General features: G+C 42.4%; 1 pseudogene; it reads right to left on the bottom strand.

Annotated features, from left to right (window-relative positions):
* Positions 1-964: 964 nt before the first annotated feature.
* LOC102482815 (arginase-2, mitochondrial pseudogene) lies at positions 965-2,000 on the bottom strand (annotated as a pseudogene).
* Positions 2,001-15,779: the final 13,779 nt, after the last annotated feature.

The raw sequence follows: 15,779 nt of genomic DNA, 5'->3' as shown, positions 1-15,779 counted from the left end.
AAAAAAAAAAAAAATAGACCTTATAGGTTGGTTGTCACATATCAGCTAAAGAACCGTGCAAGTACTTATTACTAAGTGGCTGTGTGTCATCAGACACACTGGATAATTATACTGCCTTGCAGTAGCCAACCTTGGCCCTAGGTCAAAGACTGCTCACTGTTCCTCACTTAGTTTCTCTTTGGAGAGTGATAACCAACACGTTGGTGCTTTCCATTGTCATCTTGCTGGAGATAGCCATCCTGGGAGGCGTGGTCTATTACAATTTTTTCCCCAAACATTGAACTTCCTTAAGGGAAGGGTTTGTGGACCAGAACTCTGACCCTGTGAATGGTGTTAGGGATGAACTAGCAGCTGACAATTCCAAGATATGCTGTGTACCTAAACTGTGAGAAGGGGGAAGCCACTTAAATGTGAAGCAACAGTAATAGGACCAGTATGATATATACAAAGGAAATAAATGCTGTTTTTGACTTCTTTAAATTTACATAGCACTACAACATATTGATACTCTGCCAAGTGCAAAAACACCAAACACATTTAGAATAGTATTGGTCACCAAAATGGAAATTATACAACTGTGAGAATGTGCAAATATTCTGCTTAAGGCAATACTAACTCAGATAACCATTTACTATTTGTCCCTGCAAATGCCTTGCAACTCTAGAATGCCCATTGGGAAACATTTCTGTACACAGTAGCTCCTTAATTATTTTTATTCTTTTGTAAAAGAGATTTTTTGCTATAGGGCATGCACGCTTGCCAGAGAGACAGAAAGCGAGAAATCATCCCCTAGAAGGATGGCCGTGCCATATCCCTTCTCTTCGTTCTCCTCTCAGGATCTTGGCATACATGCACATACACCCGGTGTGAGTTTCAAGCCACCAGGCTTGGGTCTCAAACCGTAGTTGGCCACGTCAGAGTCCAGTGATGTAACCATCATGCCATCTGTTGGCCCTAGTAGCTCCTAAACTCTAACACATTTTTCATTCTCTGATTCATCTGGTGAACTGGGAGTAGGAAGTTGGTCATAGACAATGTATCCCCCTTCCCTTGTCTGACCAAAACTTGAAGCAGTTACATCTACTGCTAGGCTAGCCATAGCATCTGCTTTTCCCTCTGAAGTGGCCACCCAAGGACTGACTTCGACAAGATCCAGTGCTGACAGCAACCCTGTATCATGTATTTCCTTCATAATGTACATGCCTGCTTGGTAGCTCCGTCCCTCTACAACAGGGGTTCCTGTGGCTCTGGGGTCAAAAGCATCAACATAGAACTTGGATGGATTGGCCTTTGTCTTTTGCCAATCAGCAGATCAAGTGTCTGTTCCATGACCTTCTGGATACCAAGTCAATCAATGTCTCTCATGGAGAAATGCTGGATATCATAGTTCTTTAAAATAAAATGTTCAGGAGGGCCCATGTCTCTCAAACCAATATACGCGATACTTGGGGAAAATATTCAAGGGTTAATCCAGGAAAATCCTGGGAGTTGTGGTACCTTGTCCTTTAGTTTTTTGAGGAGAAATGAAACTGGCTGACTGTGGAGATTTCCTGACAAAGTGGTGATGAGTGTATTGATGTCAGTGTGGACATCAACCCAGATGACACAGAGGTCTGGCCAATAATGGTACCAGTGCCAGGCCGTGGCCTCCTCCCACTGTGACATAGCTGTAGCCACCTGACACTGCTCTACTCACCACCTCAGCCAGGTCCTCATTGGCAAGGCCCACCGAGCGAGGATTCATTATCAAATTGTTGTAGAGATCATCTTTGGGGGCTGAAGGAAAGTCAAATCTCCAAAGTCTTTTAGGTAGCAACCCAAACTGGAGAGCTTTTCATCAAGCCAGCTTCTCTGCTGGCGGCTAGACCATATTCCACTCCTTTTCTTTTCTGTCCCTGTGAGAAAGGGGCTCCTATCCCAGTCACAGAGTGGACGAATTTCTTCAAGACGGAATGCACTGGTGTCCGGAGGAGACGTGAGACATTGCTCCTCAGGCACATGATCCGTAGCGCAGGGAACTGCAGAAGTGCCATTGCATTTTCTTATATTTAATTTCGTCATTCTCCCTATTATAATATATGGTAATGCAATAAAAAAATTGGTTCAGGAAGGACAAAATGTCTTTGGGATGGAAATACCTATTATAATATATGGTAATGCAATAAAAAATTGGTTCAGGAAGGACAACATGTCTTTGTGATGGAAATGTAAATCAAAAACATTTTTGTTGGCAAAAACTATAAATTAAATAATTTAAAAAGCACTTTGTATAACAATATCACCTGCCATTTATTGATATTTCAATTTAATTCCATGCCCAGGACTTGATGTTCATGTCTTATTTAATTCAACCATATTTATTGAGTTGCTAATATGTCAATTTAATTCCATGCCCAGGACTTGATGTTTATGTCTTATTTAATTCAACCATATTTATCGAGTTGCTGATATATGCCAGGCACTAGTGTAGGTTACACTGGTTAACCAGCCAGGCCTGTGTAGCATCCACGTAACTTGTCAAAGTAAGTACTACTAGCTATAGTCACAGCTGCAGAAATGGAAGCTCAGGACTGTTAAGTCGGAAGGTCTCTTCTCTGCTGTATATGAGAAGCATCTGGGGGAGTTCTGCTTTTGAAAAATACTGGTATTAGGTCCACCTGGTAGTGCAGCAGTTAGGAACCATATAGGGGAAGCTGGATCTTACATGTCTGTCTCAGCCCCCTGGCTTGAAAAACACACAGGGAATGTGTGTACCAGGATCCTGAAGGGATAGAGTATTGGAGGAAAAAGAATTAAGGTGTGACCAGGCCCCATTGGTAGTAGGTAGTTCTTTCTCATGTGTGTATGTACCCTGGCATTAAAAAAAAAAGAAGAAAATGAAAAATAGTGATAGATCAGTGAAATCAGAATCGCTCTGTAGGGGGTTGGGAGGTGGGCAGTATTTTCTTCCCAAGTTCCCTTGGGGGTGTGGATGTGGAGCTGGGGCCTAGGACACTTCACAAGGTCACACGAGTCTGGCTGGGACAAGTGTCTAAGCCATGGCAGATGACTGTGCTTTAAGAATGACTAAGCTCGGCATGTGTGCCATGGTGTCACATTTCCAAAAGCCAGTTGTTATCAGCAGGAGGGTGCTCTGAGGGGCTCATCGTTCCTCAGCACAATCTCTGCTTCAGGCTTCTCTGTTTCTCGGGAAGTCCTGTCAAGGTTCCCAGTTTGAAGACAAATAAGTGATCCTCTGAAGGCTTTTCACTTAATAGACTACTACCCACCATGTAGCTGGTGTGCTTTGTAATTTCACTTAAGATGTTTGTTATATATATTACAGTAATAGGAGTGGCAGAGATAGTGCCGAGATAGATAGAAGGCACGCTGAAGGCTCCTTCGGTTCCCTCAGAGGATAGCAAGTTATCGCTTTGTTTTCAAATAATGCAGTTGGTAATAAGTTTTTGGATGTGTGTGAGCTGTAAATCGTTCTGAAAATTGAACTGAAGATACAATATCGTAAATCTCCTCCTTGGTGGTAGAATATTTATGGGGAGAGCAATATAATCAGTTATGTGGCGATGCTGTGTCTGACATCTGACTGAATGAGACCCTGTACTGAGGATCTATTGCCTGCTCGAAAATCTTCTAGGTGAGCACGTGTGTGTATAAGTTGGAGGACTGTTTTAGATAGGATAATAAGATGATTCATTAATAAAAGAAATTGGGAATTTATTAGGGAACGGGTAGGGATGACTGGGGCAAGATGGTGTTAGGAAGGACAAGATGGAGGCTGTACTTGACCTTTCTGGGCAGCTCTTCTCCTGGTTGCTTTGTAATTTGCTCCCCTAAATCAACGTTTGTTCTGGGAGCTCACAATTCTAAGAAAATGTACATGAGGTTTGTTTTTGAAACTTATTATCATTACTACAAATACCTCTGGGTAGAAAGTAATGGAACAAAACCTAAAGAAATAGCGGGATCATGGCAAGGTATGAGAGGTGAAGAATCCAGACAGTGGTGGACAATATTGGCATGATTTTTCTTTTGGATGAGGACAATTATTTAAAAGAAAAAGCCTATAATCATTTATTTAATGGTTTTCAGGCTTCTTTTCTGTGGTCTAAAGAGAAACACATTTTTTCAAACCAAAATTGGATGCAGCCAGATTGTATAAGGCAGATTGATTGTCACAGTTAGGGAAGTGTCCCAAATCTTTGCCTACTTTGCTTCCAGTGTCACCTCCTTCTGGGACCCCCAGTATAACTTTGCCACCCTAGGGTATGCTCATTACAGTTCTAGACCATTGACCCAGGCCACCTCTCTCTTTTTTTTTTTTTTGTAGATGAAAAATCAAGTCCAAGGAAGTCAACTGGCAGAGAACAGGCAAGGATGTTTGGAATCACTCTTAATGCTGCTTCCATTAAACCATGCTGCCTATTGACATAGAAGAACATGGCCACTTCTGGGTGAGACAACTCATTAGCCAAGGCAGTGTGATTAATTTCACCACTTTCAAGCCGTTTCTTTAACTTCCCATTCTTTCTTTTTTCTTTTTTAAGAGATTTTTGCCATAGGGTGCATGTACTCACCCGAAGAACAGAGAGAGGCAGAGAGGCAGAAAGCAAGAACTCACCTCCAAGGGGGATGGATACACCACAATCCCTTCTCCTCCATTCTCCTCTCAGGATTTTGGGCATGCACACACATGCATGGTGTTTTTGAAGCCACCAGGTCTGGGACTCAAACCGTGGTTGGCCACCATACCATCTGCTGGGGCCCATAATAGGGCCCCTCCCTAATTCATAATTTACCAAGCCCTCATCTTTTAACACCATAATTGGATCATGTTTTCATTGTTCAATTCCATCATAAATGCTCTACACATATATGGGGGGTGCATATCCAAACTACAGCACTCAGAAAAATGGTCATTTATTAGACCATTTTGAGTAAAAAGGAAAAGAAGACAGCAAAGGAATCATGCTTTCTGTAGGCTCAACAAAATTTTGATTTCAATAGCTTTCAAGAGTGGTTTGGCTTTCTTTTATTTTGTAGTATTTTCAAGCATTTATCTGCTGTAGCAGGTGGTAAGAAATAGATCCTCTTCTCCACTTGGCTGAGCTAAACATCAGGCCACATGGCTGGATTCCTTCTCCAAACAGAACTGTGCACTCTAACCCTGAGCAGGAGGCAGCCTCCCCTGTGACATAGCAGTTCTCAACGGATAGCATTTGCAGCCAGTGTTTCGTTACAACAGACTGGCACCCAACTTGTAACTGTCGGTCGGAACCCATGTAAGAATTCTCTGCGGCTCTGACTTCTACTGGCGAGTCATTCTATTTAAAATATAATATACTCAAAGAGCAGCAAAAACTGTAGTTAGAAATCACTGTAATGGCTTTCATGAAAGCTAGTGCTAATTTAGGACCCAATTAAAACTCGAAATCCAATTATTGCTGAATAACATAATTGCAAGAAAGTAACTCGGATTGCACGTGTGTCAGTAATTAAGGAGAAAGCTTTAATAACAGAATCTGTCTGAGCCACAACCAGGAAGGGCCAATGAGTCTGAGGATCTGCTTCTGGGTGGATCAGAGTTAGCAGAGCTTCCTTGCATGAGACAGACTTGCTGCCCAGCAAAGACCAGATGTAGCGTATTTATACCCACTATCTGCAGAGGGTGCTAGCAGCATCTGACGGAACCCCAACAGGTGATTCATTTTACTGCAGGGGCTGTCGGGAAATGTGCCCACTTACTAAAATAGAGTGAAGCTGCAGTTCCCAAAATGCATGCAGCAGGGTCACCTGGAAGCCTTGTTCACGTGGAATTGCCAGGTTCCACTGCTGCAGAGTTTCTGGGTCAGTAGATCTGGTTGGGTCTGAGGATCTTCAGTTCTTATAGGTTCCCAGGTGATGCTGCTGGCTGATTGGGGCCCACACTTGGAGAACACTGCAGTTGGGTTCTACAGAAAGGAGATGGAGTTAGGAGAGTGAAAAGGTTTTTGTTTATTTTTATTTTGGGGCGGGGGGGGGCAGTGGAGGGATCTGTGTGAAAGGAAAGGGCAGATTCCAATATAGGCAGGAGGAGCAGCCAGAACAGGGTACAGACCTCGCCAAGTCCCTGCCTGCCCCGTGAAGAGTTTGGGAGCCACAGAAGTGCCAGACCTTTGTACCACACAGCCATGCTCAGTCACTTGCCTGGGCCATCCTCAGAAGAGCCTGGTGATGGCTGGAAAGCTGAGAAGGACCGGAAAGAGTAAGCAGCTAGGGGCTGTAGGCTTGGCCAAGCTTTTTACGTCCCAGCAAAGAGTTCTTTCTTGAAGGCATATCTGAGCAGTGCATCTTTGTGTTCACCACAGTAGGAGAAAATAACAAAGGATGACTTTGATGGTGACATTTGCAGGGAATTCCATGGCAGTGGCTAATAGCGAAGCCAAGGGGTTAGGACCTGGCAGGACTGAGCAGAGAGAAATGGCCTCAATTTCCTGCTATGGGTTTTCAACCCTCATTGCACAGTAGAATTGTGTGGGGACTTTGAAACTTACTGATGCCCAAGGCTCCTGACTTAATTCAGAGGGCAATGGACTTGCAGGACTGGGAACCATACTGTCCTCAGAGGTCAGATGTATTGGCTTGGTCCAGCATCAGTTGTGCAGAAATTGGCAATAAAGTTCCAGAGGATGACTGCTTTGGGAGGGTGGAGTGGCTGGTAAAGGCCGGGAAGGGGTCAGAGGCCTCGCTAATCTGACGGGGTTAAGGGATGTATGGCTCCAGCCCACTGGGCTTCAGGCATGTAAAACTGACAAGCAAAGGACAGCAGAATAGTGGTGGTAATAATGGGCACCATTTCTTGAGGCTTTAGTACATGCCAGGTGCTTTACTTACTTCACTGAATACTTGAGAACCAGATCTTTGAGGAGGGCGGTACCACCCTATTGTACTAAGAGAACTGAGAACTCTGGTAATTTACTTAAGTTATGTGAGGCCTTAAGTGGTGGAATGGCAGCTTCAACTCTATCAGATCCCAGAGCCTTAGTCTTCACTCTGACTGAGCAAAATGGAGAAAGAGGTCCAGACAGTCCCCATCAGTCTCCATCGTATCAATCACACTCCCAGACCTGTCAGACTGAAACCAGCTTGGACTTTCCAGCCCAACTCTCAGCTGCATGCAGCACGAGCGCCCTCTGTTGACACCAGTGGAGCAGAAGAACCATCCATCGGAGCCCAGACAATGGACCTGATTGAGAAAACCAGCAGATTTTTTTTTTAAATTATTTTATTTAACTTTATTTATTATTATCACCATTATTATTTTCCAGTTTGGTCAGAGAGAGACAGAGAGAGAGAGAGAGAGAGAGAGAGGAAGTGAGAAAGCAAGTCACCAGGTCTGAGACTTGAACTGTGGTCGGCCATGTAGGAATCCAGCACCTTTAACCACCATGGCACTTGCCGGCCCCCAAAACCAGCAGATTGTTGTTCCCAGCCAGGAAGTTCCAGGGCAGTTTGTCATAATAGATAAATAAAATAATGCTATAAATTGTATGATTTGAAAGTTGTAAGTTCGATCAAGGAAACAGAAAAACTTGAAAACTTCTATTTTAAACTTCTCAATTGCTAAGAGTCTGAGAAGCCCAGGAATTAATATGAGGTTATTTTGTAATCTTTCTAAATGTGAAAAAGGGTTAAGTGCATAAGTTTGAGTATTATAAAATTATGTGATGAACTTTTGATGAATGCTGGTCAAAGACAACCCAAAGATAACTGAATTATGAACACTTAAAATTAATCTGTGCTGACCTGTCAGGAAAAATTTATAATTTCATTTCTAGAAATAAGATAAAGAAATGAAGGAAAGCCTAATTCCAGTGTGTAAATTAGGGAAATCAACCTTTTCCAGTTTGGTCCTGAATAAACTGCTTTCTATTTGACATGCTCAAGAGTGTGGTCGTCCCCTAATTTCCCATTGTGAAATAATTTCCCTGGTGGAAATCAGAAATATGTGATGTCGTATGTTAGCTTTACTCAATGATTCTTGAGAGGTGATACCTCAATTAACAAATCCTCGGGGAAAGAGACTTGGAAAAAAAAAATGCTCCAATTTCCTTCATAACTCAAGCCAGGCAGAACTGCTTCCAGGCATTGGCAAGACAAGAAACTTCGGAGCAGAGTGGCTCTCAGCCCTGCCCACGTGCGGGCAGACAGGGCCACCCCTTGGCAGGTTCTGAAAGTACTTCCTAAGTTCTCCTCCTCTCCACCTTCCATTTTTTTCCCTTGTAACAGATGGCCGGCCCCTCCCCCTGACTTAAGGAATGCCATGCTCTCCTCTTTTCCTTCTCCATCGGAAACTGGTTTTGTATCTATTATATTTTTTGATTTATACAGACAGTTAATTTAATGTGACTGAATTTTAATTGATATGGTAAATCAGTCCGGGTCTCTGAAGTTAAGCCTCATAGGAGCTTTGAGAATCAGTCTGAACTCACTTAGTAGCTGTTGGGCAAATAGCAAGCTCTGGTTGAGGAAGGAGAAAGACTTGTGTCCTTCGTCCTTTGGACCTGAAGGAGCCCAAGCTGAAGGGATGGGAAAGGGGAAGGCTTGGGTGGGATGGAGAAGGAGATTCGGGGAGGGAGTGAATTGAAATCCTAGTAGGTGTGTTCTGAGCATGAACCTGACTTAGTTCCTCCAGGGTGTCTGATGTGTATATCAGAAACAGGTGGGTTTCTTCCCCTTTCTCCCAGACTTCAGTTTTTTCTGTCTTTGGAAAAAAAAACAAGGAGAGACTGGGACAGGGGTTCTTGTACTTGCCCCCTATTTTTTTTGTTTCTTTGGAATTTTTTTCTTTCTTTTTTTGCATGAGTGAGAGAGACAGGGACAGAGAAACTGGCTTCCCCAACCGAGTCTATGCCACAATCCATGCCCAGTTTCAGCCAACCCTGGATCATGTGCATACATGTGTCTAGCGTGTTCAGGGAGGTTTTAGGACACGAACCCAGAACCTTTCCATGCGGGTCAGCCTTGCAGAACACTGTGTTACTGCTATGTCACCTCCTGACCTCTGTACCTCCTTTATAGTCATTTAGATCAAATTAGAAGCAACTATTTAGCTTGAAAATGAGGAGACCCTTTTATAAAAATTAAGTTTCATACCCTCATACGCTGCTGGTGGGAATGCAAAATGATGTAATCACTTTGGAAAACAGTCTGGTACTTCCTTAAAAAGTTAAATTTAGTTACTATACGATTCAGCAATGGTCCTTTTTTTTTTTTTTTTTTTGGAGAGGTTTTGCTATAGGGCGTGTGCACTTGCCAGAAAGAGAGAGAGAGAGAGAGAGAGAGAGAGAGAGAGAGAAAGTGAGATATCACCCTCCAGGGGGGATGGCCATGCCACAATCCCTTCTCCTCCATTCTCTTCTCGGGATCTTGGGCACATAGGCACATGCGCCCAGCATGAGTTTAAGCAACTGGGTCTGGGACTCGAACCATGGTCGACTACATGGGAGTCTAGCGACATAACCATTATGCTAATTGCTGGTCCCAGCAGTAATTCTACTCTTTTTTTTTTTTTTTTTTGAGAGATTTTCACTATAGGGCACATGCGCTCGCCAGCCAGACAGAGGCATAGAGACAGAAAGCGAGAAATCCCCCCCCAGAGGGGATGGTCACACTGCAATCCCTTCTCCTCCATTCTCCTCCTGGGATCTTGGGCATGCATGCACACGCGCCCGGCATGAGTTTTAAGTCACCGGGTCCGGGACGCGAACCGTGGTGGACTATGTGGGAGTCCAGACATAGCCATTACGCTAACTGCTGGTTCCCAGCAATTCTACTCTTAAATGAAGTCCAAAGAGAGTGAACTTGAAACATAGCCACACAAAGTCTTATACATAGATGTTCATAGAAGCATTATTCATAGTAGCCAAAAAGTTAAAACAATCCAAAAGTCCATCAACCGATGAACAAATAAACAAAATGTGGTACATCTGTACAATGGATATATGTGTACATTGCATCCATACAATGGATTATTATTCCACTATAAAAAGAAATCCAAATCTGAGTCATGCTGCAACATAGCAGGTCGTTGGAAAAGTTGTGATGTAATTTTTCACATTTTTCTATGGCAAAAAGAAATCATGACTTTTCCAATGACCCAATAGATGGACTTTGAAAACATTATGCTAAGTGAGAGAAAGCAGATACAAAAGGCCATGTAATATATGAAATGCCTACAATTTGTAAATAGAGCCAAAAGTAGATTAGTGATTGCCAGGGTCTCAGGGACAGGGACTAGGTGCCTGATTTCCACCTGGGCTGATGCAAAGTTAGGGAATTAAACAGTCATGATGGTTGCATGACCTTATGAACATAGTAAAAGAAAATCCAATGAATTGTACTCCTTAAAAGGGTGATTTTTATGATATGTAAAACAAATCTAATAAAAACATTATGAGGAATTTTAAGGCAGTGACAGGGCATTAAAGCAGGCACAGGGTCCTTCCAGGATTGAGAAGGAGCAGGCTCTGCCTCAGTCTCCTATGTCCTCGTACTCTGGTTCCTCTCCTCCTAACCCACAGAGCATATTTGCTCCTACATGTAATGCTGGCTTAGTTGTGGGTATAAAGCAGTTGAGCATAGAGTGACCATCCATCCCAGTTTGTCAGGGACTGAGGAATTTCCCAAGAGGTGGAGATTTCCATGCAAAAACTGGGTTCTGTATAAATTAGGAGTTGGTCACTCTAGTGATACTGATTATTTTATACTGTACTTTCTCCTAATTGAAATCCTGAAACACAAGTCCAGGCCTCTCAGTTCTACCAGGGACGAGGGTGTGGTCCTGGGCCACACAGTCCCAATCACCTTATGCAGTTGATGTACATGCAGGATCCCAGGCTCACCCCAGGTCTGTTGAATAGAAACCTGCATGCAAGAAGATTCCCAAGTGACTCACATGCACTTTAAAGCTCTGCCTCCCTGATGTGGAGGACAGATGGTGGCTAAGTCTACAGCAGGTGTGAGCTATGGCCCTAGATTTGCCACCAGCCGACTGCCCAGACTCAGGTAAATTGCTTTACCTTTCTGGGCCTCACTGTTGTCACCTGCAGAGCACAGAAGTTGGATTCTTATAACTTGTGATTAGTGAACACATAAATATTTGTTAAATGCATTTAGATTTGAGCAAACAATATCTGTCAGACCCCTAAATCAGACGACTTTGCTTTAATCATTTATGAGCTTGAACACCTTTATCAAATGACTTTCAGTTTTCTCATGTGGGGTTGAGGTAGAGAGTAAGATTAGTAGCATTTACAAAGTGCCTGGCTTAGGGGAGAGCCTTACCCAATGGAAGGTATTCTGTAGTCGTTCTTTGTATTATGACAATCTAAGCTCCTGGTATGACTATGCTATTAGAATACATCTTTCTTAATAGAGTTGGATCGGATATCTTTGTAATTGGAAGAATTCAGTGTTTGTTAGAGAGTATGAAATCTTAGTGTTTGGTAGGAGAATATATTTAACTTTAATTTTCTTATTTAGATGGTTTCAGTTTGGAGGTTCCTAAAAATCCAACCTGCATTTACCTAACACATAGATCTTGCATCTCCGGATAGAGCCATCAGGTACAAAGAAAACTATCAGGAAAAGTGTGTGCAAAGAGGATGCATCGATATGGTTTCCATGGTTAAGCAAGCTAAGCTTTGATCTTTGAGAAGGAACGGCGACAGAAGTTCAGAGCAGGAGGTTTTCTATGTAGACTGGATTTTACCAGTCAGAGGAGGCACGTGGCAGGTGTATGTCTCCAAGGTCTTTGTTGGATATTTTTTGTTCTTTGGACCCAGTACTCCATCAGATTTACATGTTGGAGATATAATTAGCCATAGACTGATTGCGGAGAATCAGCCATAATTTAAAAATATAAATTAACATAAAATGGCAAGCATTAAAAGTTAATGTTAACTTGATGCTCATTTATTTTTGCATCCAAATGAGCGTTATTAAGTTACTTAGTCCATCTAAACAACAGGATTTTTTTTCTCATCTGCCACGTTGTGATAACGATTTCTTATATGCTAAACGGTGATAACATATTTGAAGAGCTCCAGTCCAGCCTGCTGTTGATAATCAATTTTCAGTTTCTTCTGTGACCTGGTTTAAATTGGCACCACTATGGCACGTTAAAGCTCAGATGTGTTCTAAAGTGCTTTCTAATGGAAATTATATTTTGACTGTCAATGCCTAGTGGTTTCCTTCACTGTTAGCATGATCAATAACTTCAGGCAGGTGGGTGGAATGCAGACAGGGGTGGAATGTATGGAAATGTGGCAGCCTCTGAGATGTGGGTTTAAATAAGCAAATCAAGCCAATTGGTTGAGAATTATGATGGTTAGCTTTCTAATGCATATTCAGGGGAAGCTGAAAAAAAAAGTATGAAATTTAATTGTACCATAAAGCTGTCACCAGAAAATATATACTGAATACCAAGTAGGGTAACACTTCTTCTGGAGAGTTAATCTGTGAAAGTTTAAAAAAAAAATGAATAAGTACAGATTGAGTATCCCTTATCTGAAATACTTGGGGCCAGAAGTGTTTCAGATTTGGGGTTGGAGAATACTTGCATGTACATAATGCAATATCTTGGGGGTGGGACCCAAGTCTAAACACAAAATTCGTGTATATTTCATAGCCACCTTATATAATAGCCCAAAGGGAATTTTGTACAATATTTGTGATGATATATGTTGCCGGGGTCTAGCCTCGGCGTGGGTGGGTTATCTCGACGAAGGCGGCGAAGGTGAACAGAAGACAGAGGCCTCGATGCCTTTTTATGCACGTCTTATGCCGGACACCCCTCAGAGATCGCTCTTTGAAGAGTGACAACTGCTAGGAATTATTGTGTCTTTTTATTGAAAATGTGTTACAAGTAAATGGGAGAGGGGCTAGTGTTTTAATTAACAACTCAAAGTTTTTAACAATAAAGAACATAGATTCTATTTAGGGGTGGATTAAAGGTGGGTCTAGTGCAGTTCCTATTCAGGGGTGGATTAAAGGTGGGTCTAGTGTAGTTTCTATTCAGACGTGGATTAAAGGTGGGTCTAGTGTAGTTTCTATTCAGACGTGGATTAAAGGTGGGTCTAGTGTAGTTTCTATTCAGACGTGGATTAAAGGTGGGTCTAGTGTAGTTTCTATTCAGACGTGGATTAAAGGTGGGTCTAGTGTAGTTTCTATTCAGACGTGGATTAAATGTGGGTCTAGTGCAGTTCCTCAATTGTAGGTGGGTCTCCATGGAATTATTTTAGGTAAAGAAAGGATTAAGTTTACCTTAAATGTATTTTGAAGGGCCTTTTAAAGGTTAAGATTACTTCAGCCCACCCTCTATTGTGACCATGGAGATAAAGCATTGTAATTAATAGTAAGTGATTAGAGCAAAGGGGAGCGGTCGGGTGGACTTTCTGGAAGATTTTATCGTACACTCAGGATGTATAGGAGAGCTATGTAATTCTTTTATAGTAGTAAATTGGGGAGTCAGAGGGGGGTCGCTTCCCAGTGAGGCTGCCACAGTTTCTGGAGCAAATAGCAAACAGCCTTGCTGACATGCTAAGTGACCCAAGCTTTGTTCCAAGGTCGGGGGGTGCACAACAGTGGCCTTGCCAACGTGTTGATCTGACTGGAAGCGGAGCTCAAAGGTCGGGGGGCTCAGACAGATCCTGGGGCCTCACCGGGTCAGACTCCTCCAATATGTTCCATCATATGAGATCAGGTGTGGAATTTTCCACTTGGGGTATCATGTCAATACTAAAAAATTTTAGAATTTTTATTAAAAAAAATTTTTTTTTTGGATCTTGTATTTTGTATAGTCTCACCTTATACTAAAAAGAAGGAGGTGGTGCTAGAGAACAGTTTTTGGAACAAGGAAAGAATTGTACAAACTCAAATTGAATGAATGAAACATATTTGATATCTCATTGACGTCAGCAATTTCCCTATTGAATATGGAAAAAAGTCTGGGAAGAGTTTAAAAAGTAAGACTAGTTTTACATTTCTTTTCCCAGTTTTTAGAAAATATATCAACAGTATTTTGATAGTCATTAGCACTGCGATCCAATATACATTAGCATCAGTGAGTGAAGTTTTGCTCTATTATATTAAAACTCCAGTGTTTCTGGGACCAGCAGAAGTTGTAGTGACTGGTTACATTGCTGGACTCCCACAGGGTCAACTGCAGTTCAAATCCTGGACCTGGTAGTTTCAAAATTACATCGGGCTCATGTGCGTAGGTACCCAAGATCCCAGGAAGAAAACGGAGGAGAAGGGATTGTGGCATGACCATCCCCTTGGGGGTGATTTCTCAATTTCTCTCTCATTGTCTCTGTCTTCTGGGGTGGTGAGTGCATGTGCCTAAGGCAAAAACCTCTTAATTAAAAAAAAAGAAAAAAAACCCCAAAACCCCAAACCCCAGTGTCTCTGTAAGCTAGGTTGAAAATATCTGATATTTTGTATAGTAGAGGTTGTTGTTCTTGAAATTTAATGTGCATATTAATCACCTGGGGATCTTCTTTTTTAAAAAGGAATTGTTTATTTAACTTTACTTATTTATTTTAATTTGACTAGAGAGGGAGGAAAGGTGGGAGGGGGAGAAAGAGAGAGCGAGAGAGCAAGCAAGCAAGCCACCAGATGCGGGACTCAGATTGCAGTCAGCCATATAGGAGTCCAGCGTCCTAACCACCATACCATCTGCTGGTTCCATCTGGGAATCTTCAAATGCGGGGTTTTTTTGGGGGAAAATTTTTTATTGAAGAAAATTCACATAGCATAAAATTAATCATTAATGGGAACCAGCAGTTAGCGTAATGGCTATGTTGCTGGATTCCCAAGTAGTCGACCGCGGTTCGTGTCCCGGACCCGGTGGCTTAAAACTCACGCCGGGCGCGTGTGCATGCATGCCCAAGATCCCAAGAGGAGAATGGAGGAGAAGGGATTGCGGCTTTTTCCACCCCCACGGGTCGCTTTCTGTCTCTATGTCTCTCTCTGTCTGTCTGGCGAGCACACGCGCCCTATAGCAAAAACCTCTCAAAAAAAAAAAATTAATGATTAACCATTTTTTTTAAAGAGAGATTTTTGCTATAAGATGTGTGTAGTCACCGGAGAGATAAAGAAATAGAAACTGAGAAATCACTCCCCAGAGGGGATGGACACACTGCAATCCCTTCTCTTCCATTCTCCTTTTGGAACTTTGTGCATGCACATGCACCTGGAGTGAATTTTAAGCCAAACCATGGTTGACTACATGGGAGTCCAGTGACCTAACCATAATGCCATCTGCTGGTCCCAATCATTTAACCATTTTAAGTGTACGATTCAGTGGCATTTAATATGTTGACGATGTTGTATGGTCATCAGCTCTATTTAGTCCCAGGACATTTTCATTATCAAAGAAACTCTGTACCCACCTGTCACTTCCCATTCTTTCTTTCTCACTAGCTTCTGACAACCCTCAATCTACTTCCTGTCTATGGATTTATCTACTCTCCATAGTTCACATAAATGGAGTCATACAATTTGAGACCTTTGTGCCTGACTTTGTTCACTGAAATGCAGATTTTGATTCATAGATTTTAAGTGTAGATTTTAAAGTTTTGCGGCAGAGCCTGACATCTTGCATTTTTAGCATATTTCCAGCTAGTGTCGATGTTCCTGGTGTGAGAAGAGCTCTGCAGTGGGGCTGGCTTCAACGTGGGGTACTGCAACCCACCAAGGAGCGGGGCAGCCTAGAGCACTGATTGGCTGCCTTCAGCAGG

This window comes from Tupaia chinensis, unplaced genomic scaffold (genome assembly GCF_000334495.1).
Source record: "Tupaia chinensis unplaced genomic scaffold, TupChi_1.0 Scaffold144624_1, whole genome shotgun sequence".
Taxonomy (NCBI): domain Eukaryota; kingdom Metazoa; phylum Chordata; class Mammalia; order Scandentia; family Tupaiidae; genus Tupaia; species Tupaia belangeri.
The sequence above is the reverse complement of the archived record's forward strand: the minus strand, read 5'-3'. Positions and strand labels throughout refer to the sequence as shown.